At 50.3% G+C, this 8,821-nt stretch overlaps 1 protein-coding gene and 1 long non-coding RNA gene across 8 annotated transcripts in view; one reads left to right on the top strand and one right to left on the bottom strand.

Annotated features, from left to right (window-relative positions):
* The window catches only part of ID2 (inhibitor of DNA binding 2), a 3,287-nt gene extending 3,082 nt beyond the window's left edge, over positions 1–205 (bottom strand). For both annotated transcript variants that reach the window (XM_017525023.2, XM_037737100.1), the window contains exon 1: positions 135–205. The gene's annotated coding sequence lies outside the window, so the exon portion shown is untranslated. The remainder of the gene's footprint in view (positions 1–134) is intronic.
* Positions 206–1,895: 1,690 nt separating this feature from the next.
* The window catches only part of LOC108301746, an 11,116-nt gene continuing 4,190 nt past the window's right edge, over positions 1,896–8,821 (top strand). The window contains exons 1-3 of one of the 6 annotated variants that reach the window (XR_001824007.2): positions 1,896–2,662; positions 4,128–4,265; positions 8,250–8,467. This is a non-coding gene — a long non-coding RNA (uncharacterized LOC108301746). Of the gene's footprint in view, positions 2,663–2,840; positions 2,952–3,006; positions 3,112–3,148; positions 4,266–5,642; positions 5,736–8,249; positions 8,468–8,821 lie in introns of those variants that run through there. The other 5 variants (XR_001824005.2, XR_001824006.2, XR_005199468.1 and 2 more) reach the window with 5 other exon arrangements.

Raw genomic sequence — 8,821 nt, 5'->3', positions numbered from 1 at the left:
GGAGGAGGGGGGAGGAGGAGGGGGACGGTGGAGGGGGCAGACCCAGGGATCCTAAATGTACATTCTTAATTCTAATTCCAAGGGCGAGGCAAGACCTTCGTCGTGAGGGTGTTGCCAGACCAAGCGTTGCACACCTTGGAGCTGTCGGCAGCCCTAAAAATCACAGCGACAGGGGCGAGGTCAGCACCGCAGTGGGGAAGCCTCAGTTCACTGCAACCCCTCGGAGAGAGAGCGTGAGGAAAGATAGAAAGCATTTCAGAAGAAAGTGAAAACGCAAATTAGGTTGCCACTGAAGAGTCACGTTTGTAGAGTGAGTTCGTCTCTTCAGATAAGGAAAAGTTATGTTAACACAAACAAACCACCCACGCAGGCATTCGACGACAGGTTTAGTGTGGGCTTTTGCAACCCGGAGCAGCGCGGGAGGCATTACTGTAAACTCAGGAGAATGAGTACTTATTGGAAACCATGCCCAGCCTCGCCGGTCGGTCGCTAAGGAGCTCTCCCAGGCAGGGCGCTTTCAGGGTTCCTTTCCAAAAAGGAGGCAGGCTATTCTGATGATCGTATTAATCGGAAACTATTAGGAGAATTTGCATATTGAAACTGCATTTACATACGCTGCCCTTGAAAGGCTGCCGGTCTGTGCCCTTCAGAGTAGACGGCAAAGTAATGTGATTAATTATGTACGAATTGTGATTTCTGGTGTCACATTCCAACACCTAGAGGCGTTCTAAAGCTTTGTGACTGATAGGTGGCCCTAGCCATTGATTGACATCTTCGCACTATTTACGGAAAAAAAAAAATTCTGTCATGTATGAGTTTTGGAATTTTTTCAGCACTGGTGCTGAATAGAGGTTCAGGTATTTTTTTTTTTTTTTTTTTTTTGCCTGTAAATCTTTAAGAACTCATTCTTTTAGTCTAAATTTTTAAAAAGTTTATAGTTATTTACTCAAATACCTTAATTCTCACATAATTCTAGCTTATCTTGACTTCTGTCTTGAGCACACTGTGTCAGTTTCGTGTTTTGAAAATCATATTTTCTCTAAAAAACAATAAACTAGACAACCCCAGGAAAGGCAATATTCAAATCTTACTTTCTGCCTCAATCTCTACCTCTGCATTTAAGAAAGAGGAAGGGGCAGCCCTAGAGGCTGAAAGGAAAGCTCAGTGACGGGGAAACACTGTTCCTTCCTTCAATTAATGATTAATTTCTCAGCTGGTGGACCCGGCTGTCTCTGACCTTCACGTGACAGCCATGCCCCCCCAGGACGCCTCTCCAGGGAGGCAGAATGGGTGGCTTTGAGGTGGAGATCACCTTCATGACATTCAGCACCCTCAGTTTGGAGAAGGTGAGTGGTTTCCTGTCCAGCCAGAAATCTGCCTAGGGCCTCCCCAAGGCTCACGATGCTGCCTGCGACTCCGTCCCTGACCGCGTTGGATGCACCGCGTCTCTTCTGATATTAAGTCTGGAAGTGATTTACTATCCGAGTCCTCCCACAGTTCGAGCCTTTTGATGTGCTTTGTGTGCATGTGTTTCTGTCACATACGTGCCACAGTGGAACAGATTTTGTTTTGACACTATTTTGGTTCATGATGTTATACTTTGACTATTTTACAATAATAGCCAATGTAAACAAACATCTTTGGGATTCTCAAATTATTACTTATGATTCTTGGACATTGCAGCTCTTCGATACTGACGCATTCCTAGCTTTTTCCAAGGACACCGTATGTTAACATCCGTGCCAGCCTCATTATCCCGACAGCCAGGCTCTGGGCTGGGCGGTAATGAGCATTGTGCGGTTTCACTTTACACTTTGCAAAGTTGATTAAGGCAGTGCCTTCTCCCATGATCATTTCTGTACCCTGATGTAGAAAAATGGCTAAATATGGTGAAAATTTTCTGGTGTTTCTTTCTTTAGCTGCCATGTCAGAGTCCAGTCTGCCTGGCTGTGTTTAAGATTCTATTGGCACGCTACCCAGTTTTACATTCATTTAAAGATCATTTAAAGGGGATTACAAAGCTGTATAAGTTAATGATTTAAACAAGGCCTAACTCACTAGTGTGTCTGTTTCAGCACGCCCAATATGAAATAACCTTAAAAATTGTTTTCGCGGGGGGATATCGTGTTGGAGCATTTTCAGGGTGGGTTTAAGGCACGTCAAAATCTGTCCATTGGTGGGGTTGCATTTGAGGCCTCCAAAGTTCAAAGGGCCCCTGCTGCCGGAGCGCCAGATCCGCGGGCGGTGGGAAGGTGTGCAGAGCTTCCGCTGGTGGGTGTCGGTGCGGTCCCCCTGGACTCCCCACCGGGACGCCCCCACCCCGTGGCAGCGACAGACCTGCCTGTCCGGTCCCCCAGCCTGTCTCCAAGGCTCGCTCACGCCGCCTCTAGGGCCGGCCGCAGCTCCGGCGTCCGGGCCCCTTGCGGTAATCAGAAGCAGCTCTGGGCCCTGAGCTCTGCACTGGCCCGGCAGTCTTTGCCATCCCCGCGTGATGCGCCGCGGGTGGGGGGGGGGAACGGGAGGAGCCTGCGGGGGCGGGGGGTGCGTCTCAAGGTCCTCCCTGCACATCTGGCGCAATGGGGAGCGCTCGCCTTTCTTCCCCCGGTTTTGTTCTCACAGCTGTGTCCATTCCGCCCGTGACCCCGCGAGTGATCCCTGACAGGTGATGAATTGGCAGCGGCAGCGGCGGCGCGCGGGCCAGGCCGCGGCGGGGCCGGAGCCGGAGCCCCGGAGCAGACTCTCTGGCGCCAGGCGCGTGACGCCGCCCATTCACGCCGCCCGGCAGCCTTGTCCTCCCGGCGCCGCTCAGGCGGCTGCCATGGCAACCGCGCCGTCACTCAGCGCGCGCGTCCAGCTGATCAATGCCTGCGAGGCCCGGCAGTCCCAGGCTCGCCCCGGCCCGGCCGCCGGCCCCGCGCGCACCTGCAGCCGCTGCACGTCTTAAGTTTCGAGTGATTTGGGGAAGGAAGGAGGACGGAGAAGAAAAGAAAAGGGGGAGGGGGGTGAGGAGCGGAGGGCAGGATGAAGGAAAAAAAGCCGGGAGAGGGAGAAAAGAAATCTTCCTGTTGCAAAAGAGGGCATAATGTGGCTTAGAGGTTGCCAAAGCAAAAGGTTTTGCTTTATTTTGTTTTTGCAACCGAGGCGTTCGGGGTGGGGCTGGCTCGAGGGAAGGGTGGATGGGAGAAGGTCACTATGTTAGCGCATGGCGAGATTTATTTATTCCTTTGGATCATTTCGGTTTCTCGTCGGATGGCTTTGATCCTGGACTCCTAAAAGTATTTTTGAAAGACCCCCCCATCCCCGTATCGTCCTACTGCCTAACTCCTCGGAACTCTTCGAGGTTGCCCAAAACCATTAGATTTTTTTCTAGAACAGCCCCCTTCTCCGCCCTGGGAGAGCCGGGAGGATGTGCAGCCCCAGTCCTCCAGCTCGTTGGCGCCTCCCGCGCAGAGCCTAGCGCGATTCGCGCTCTCATTACCACTACAAAGCGCGGGCCAGACCCAGCCCCTTTCTAATGCACCGTTTTCGACTGAGAACATCTTGGCAAGAAACTTCCAAGTCAGCCTGCAAATGCAGACGCCTCCTGGGTCCTGACTTTATCTCCAGGGAAAGTTCCATTTTAAGAACCAGATGCCAACATTCCCGGACAGTTTATGGCATCCGGATCCCTCAAGGGTGCTCATCTGCAGTTGAGAGCGTTAGTAGCAGTTATTTATCGTCTGTCCCGGAGAGGAGTTCTTGGACATAAATGTTCTCTACTGGCCCTAAAGCCGGGGGCGGAGGCTGTGTGTTGTGGAGTGGGGGGCGGAGTGGGGGGGGGGGCAAATGTTCCTAGTCCTGTTATCTGGTTTAGCAACGTTTGTTGTGGTTTTCGAGGAAACGGCATCTGGATTACATAAGGATTCAAGTTTTTGCTGTACTTGTTTATTTAATACCTTGGCAAGAGGGAGCCCTTACCCTGAAACCAGATAACCGATTTTGGGTTTAAAACAGCTTTAGATGAAGGGCAACGCGAGGGGAAGAAAATGAGCAAAGCCACAAAAAGCAAACAAGGGGATGTTTATTTTTCCCTTTTTGGGTATTTTTTGAAGACCTGCCTAATCTCTTACACTTCTTGTTGCACACAGCTAGTAAATGGCATTAACAAAGCGTTTCACGGACTACAACGGCTCAACAGTGGCTCCTCCCCTTCGCTGCCACCATCCGGGCCGTCATTCCTTCCAGGATTCCCGCGCGGTCCTGTGTGCCCAGAGCGCGAGTGCCAGGTAGAACTCCGTGCAACATCCAATTGCTTGCAACCTTCTGATTCCCTTTTAGGGAGATCATTTTTCAGCTTGGCTCAAGGAAAGCAGAGTTTGGGAAGTTTGGCGGAGGGGCCGATTTAACTACGGGCACTGCAAATATTTTGTTACAAATGCTGTGAAGTGTCCCGATTTGTGGCTGCGTTTAGCTTTCACAAAGGATTTTCCTGTGACTTTTGTTCCGGTCACCAAATTAAAAAAGAAAATTAACTTCAGCAAGAGATAAGGTCTTGGAAAACAATCTTGGGCCGCCCGCGAACTGGCGGGAGCAGGGCTGGCGTCGCCGAGTCTGCGCCGCCTGGAGGCGCGCGTCTTGGGGTCCGGCCACCGCAGGAGCCTGGGTCATGCAGGGACCCCCCTCCATCCGCTGTGCGCTCCCCCCACTCCCCGCAGAGTGCAGCGCCCAGGCCGCCCCCCTCTGCCCACAGGCGTCCGTGGGAATCCGCCCCAGCCAGCGACAAGGGCGGGCTTGTCCGGAATCAAACTGCATCTTAATATTATAATGCGGCACCAAAAGCAAAACCCGAGGCCCGGGCTTGCAGTCCCTAACAAGAAACACATTGTGTGCGTTTTTTCTTTTTTGGCTCAAGCCACGTTCGCGCGCCGGCTCCGCCGCAGCGAGCCAAGTCCATGACTTAAGTGAGGAGGAACCCGCCTGCCCTGCACCACGTGCGCTCCCAGCTGGGGCAGCCACCCTGGTGCGCCCCGTCCACCCTGTCCCGGTCGCTGGGACAGGCTAGGGCTTGGCCGGGAGACGCTTGTCCTGCGCCTCCGGCGCTTTGGAGCATGAATCTTTCTTGGCCCCCGGAGGCAGGCGAGCCCATCGCCCGGGCACTGGAGGCACCCAGGCGGCGCCAGCGCAAGTTGGCTGGTGGACAGATTTGTTTTTTCAGTAGTTCGAACCCCTTCCTTCCCTTGCTGTATCTTTAAGGCTTTCACTCCCACATTCAACCCTCTCCTCATAATGACAGTTTGCAGACTTCTCCTTTCCAGTTAGAGGGAGTGCGTGCATGGGTCCTGCAAGACCCCAGCCGTGCGCCTGTCGCGCGTCACCTCGAACCATTCCGCGGGAGGGGCAAGACCTAGGGCCGCATCTCCAGGAGGGAACCTGGAGACACCGCGGGCAGAGGCGACGCGGAGGGGAAGGCCTCCAGCTGGTGGAGAGCAAAACGGCCTGGTTAGCTCTGCGGGGGGTCCTGGGCTCTTTCCCACCTCTTCCCACTGCTGCTGACACCAGGGCCCCCTCTGTTTAGTCCTCGGACTGCCCTTCAGGACTCTGCAGAAAAGACTGGGTACATTAAGGTCTACATTTAATTTTAACCATCATGCCTGCCTTTCTAGGATTCTGGGTGAAGAATATAGAAACTTTCCATTTCAAAGAAAAAAGGGTGACACAACAGCCCTCTTTAAGGAGAGAGTAAACATTCGATTTAGGTAAAAACAACTAATATTTTAAAAGCCTGTGCACGGCACACCTCTTTTGCTGTTCACCTTGACCCTAAGAGTTTGGAAAGGCAGATGCTGCCCCCATTTCAGAGAGGAAAAAGCACAGGCACCCATGTATGACAGACTCCTCAGTGGTGGCTTAGACTCCGGCCACACTTCCTAGGACAACCTGTCATCGTGCAGGGGTGTGTAACCTTGACTCCTGGTGGGGTATTGATTACTCTTTTAACCTTGAAATGCATTCATCCTGGGCAACTGGATTGCCCAGAGCTAGGAGTCTGTGAAAACAGTTTGTTCCCACTTTCCTCCAAAGTTAACACTGAGTGACTGAGCTTGACCCTTTGTGAACTAAAGGTCAACTGACATTTTAGGACTTTTCAAACCTTAGTGTATGTAAGAAACCCCTGTTTACACCCGGAGTTCTGGGGCCACCTGTACAAATTCCGATTCAGTAGGTTTGGTGAGCAGCCCAGAATATAGCATTTTAAGCAAGCATGGCGATGCTGATGCAGGTGGTAAGATGACCACGATTTGAGAAGCGTCAGATGAATAATTTGCCTCTTCAGTGTGCCCTGCAGCGGGCAGACTACTGGGTGAGAATCAGCCACTTGGACCCTTTAAGGCAGCGATCCCCAACCATTTTGGCACCAGGAACAGGTTTTGTGGAAAACAGTTTTTCCAATGGGGGGTTGGGGGAGTTGAGGGAGTGGGGCTGGGGGATATGGGTGATGGGGACCTGGGGGCATGGTTTTGGGATGAAACTGTTCCACCTCAGATCTCTCAGGCATTAGATTCTCCTAAGGAGCCTGCAGCCTAGATCCCTAGCATGTGCAGTTCACAGTAGGGTTTGTACTCCTGTGAGAACTAATGCTGTGGCTGATCTGACAGGAGGCAGAGCTCAGACAGTAATGCTCACCCACTGCACACCTCCTGCTCTGCATGGGATTCCTAACAGCCTACTACCTGGGATTTGGGGACCCCTGCTTTAAGGAACTGGACACTTGCTTTTAGAAATCAAGAGAAGGAAAATCTGTTATACTTACCCACATTTTCTCTTTTTCCTTTCTGATATTCCATTATTCTCCCTTTGATTAATTCCTTCTGTTTCAAGAGCATTTTTTGGATGGTCTTTTAGGGTACATATGTTGGTTTTGGTTACATGTTCCCGTAGTTTTCCTGCATGTGAAGTCTTGTTCTCATCTTCAGTCCTGCAGGGTGTTTTTGCTGGATATAGAATTTGGGGTTGACAGTGTTTTTTCCTTTAAGCACCTGACATACTGTGGTGTTTTCTTCCTTCCATCAAGGTTTCTCTTATGAAATCTGCTATTTGAATTGCTTTTTCCCCACTGTAAGTAAGGTGTGGTTTCTCTCTCCTTGATTTCTTTGTCTTTCATTTTTGAAGTTCGCCTGTGGTCTATCTTGGCATGGATTCTGTTTGAGGTTCTCTCAGCTTCTTTTGCTAAACCCAGGAAATTTTCAGCCATTATTTCTTCACTTACTTTTTCAGCCCTGCCTTCTTTCTCCTGCCTTTCCAGAACTCCAATGATGCTAATGTTAGATCTTTTATTATAATCCCATAGGTCCCTGAGACTATGTTAATGTATTTTTTAAAAATATGTTTTCTCTCTGTTGTTCAGTTGGATAATTTCTGTTGTTCTATCTTCTGGTTCACAGATGGTTTCCTCTGCCTTTGCCATTGTGCTTTTGAGCCCATTCAATGAGTTTTTATTTTGGTTATTGTATTTTTTAGTTTTAATATTTCCCTTTCATTCTTCTTTACATCTTCTGCTTCTTTGCTGAGTTTTCTATTTTTTCATCTTTTTTTTTTGTCTGTTCGTAATTGCTCATTGGAAGATTTTTCTGATGGCCCCTGAAGAATCCTTGTCAGATAATTCCAACATCTGTGTCACCTCAATGTTGGCAACTGTTGATTGTCTTTTCTTGTTCATGTTGAACTTTTCCTGGTTCTTGGAATGTTGAATTTTTTTTAAATTGAAACCTGGGCATTTTGGGGGTTATGCTATGATCTGGAGCTCATTTGAATCTTCTATTATAGTGACCTGGCTTGGGAGGGGGGCTCCTCATGGGGCCTCCACTGACACTGTAGGGTAGATGCATCTTACCACTGGAAGGTGGTGAATGTCCCAGTTCTTATTCAACATTGACAACCCCAACTGGGAGAGAGAAGTGCCTGATTATCCCCTGGGTGGTGGATGGGGCGGGTGGTGCTTAGGTTCCCAGGTGGCCTCTGCTGATGCTGTGTGAGAGAGCTCATTGCTGACCTGGAGGGATGCCTGTCTGCTCCCCACTGCACCTTCTCTGATACCATCCTGTTGTTCAGGGTGGCGCCTCCTGACAGCAGGCTGAGGGTGGACATCTAGCTCTCCACTCAGCCTTCGTTGATGGGGGTAGAGTTGGGGCCACAGTCTTTTCTGTGGTGTTTGCTTATAGTGGGACGGTTATGGTCTAAAGGGTTTTGGTTTCTTGGCTTCACTCTTACAGTCACCATGTAACAAATCCAGACATCTCTGAGATCACCATGCAGTGAGGAAGTCCAAGCTGGTGGCATGAAGAGGCCACATGGAAAGGGCTAAAGGAGGGGCCAGCCTCAGTCATCCCAGCTGAGCACCCGACTGGGAGTAAAAGAGGACCCCATGGATGTCCAGCCCAGTAAGATGACCTCAGCCCCAACTACCAACTGACCATGCACACAAGGCATTGTGAGTGAGGCTGCCCACTGGACCCCAGCCAGTGGGACTGTAGAGTAACTTGTCATAAGCCAATACGTTTTGGGGTGATTTGTTTCACAAAGTGGCCTCCAAAAGAGAAACTGGGGGTATAGAGTTTCTAGGTACAATCTTGTGCATTCATTGTCACTGTAATCATTGATAATTTATGTGTTTTTCCTAAAAGTTTTAAAACAACAAATAATTTATAGTGCATAAAATAAGCATATCCGGCCGGGCGCGGTGGCTCAAGCCTGTAATCCCAGCACTTTGGGAGGCCGAGGCGGGTGGATCACGAGGTCAAGAGATCGAGACCATCCTGGTCAACATGGTGAAACCCCGTCTCTA

This window comes from Cebus imitator, unplaced genomic scaffold (assembly GCF_001604975.1).
Source record: "Cebus imitator isolate Cc_AM_T3 unplaced genomic scaffold, Cebus_imitator-1.0 Scaffold1, whole genome shotgun sequence".
In the NCBI taxonomy this organism is placed as follows: Eukaryota; Metazoa; Chordata; class Mammalia; order Primates; family Cebidae; genus Cebus; species Cebus imitator.
This window is presented reverse-complemented; position numbering and strand designations above follow the sequence as displayed.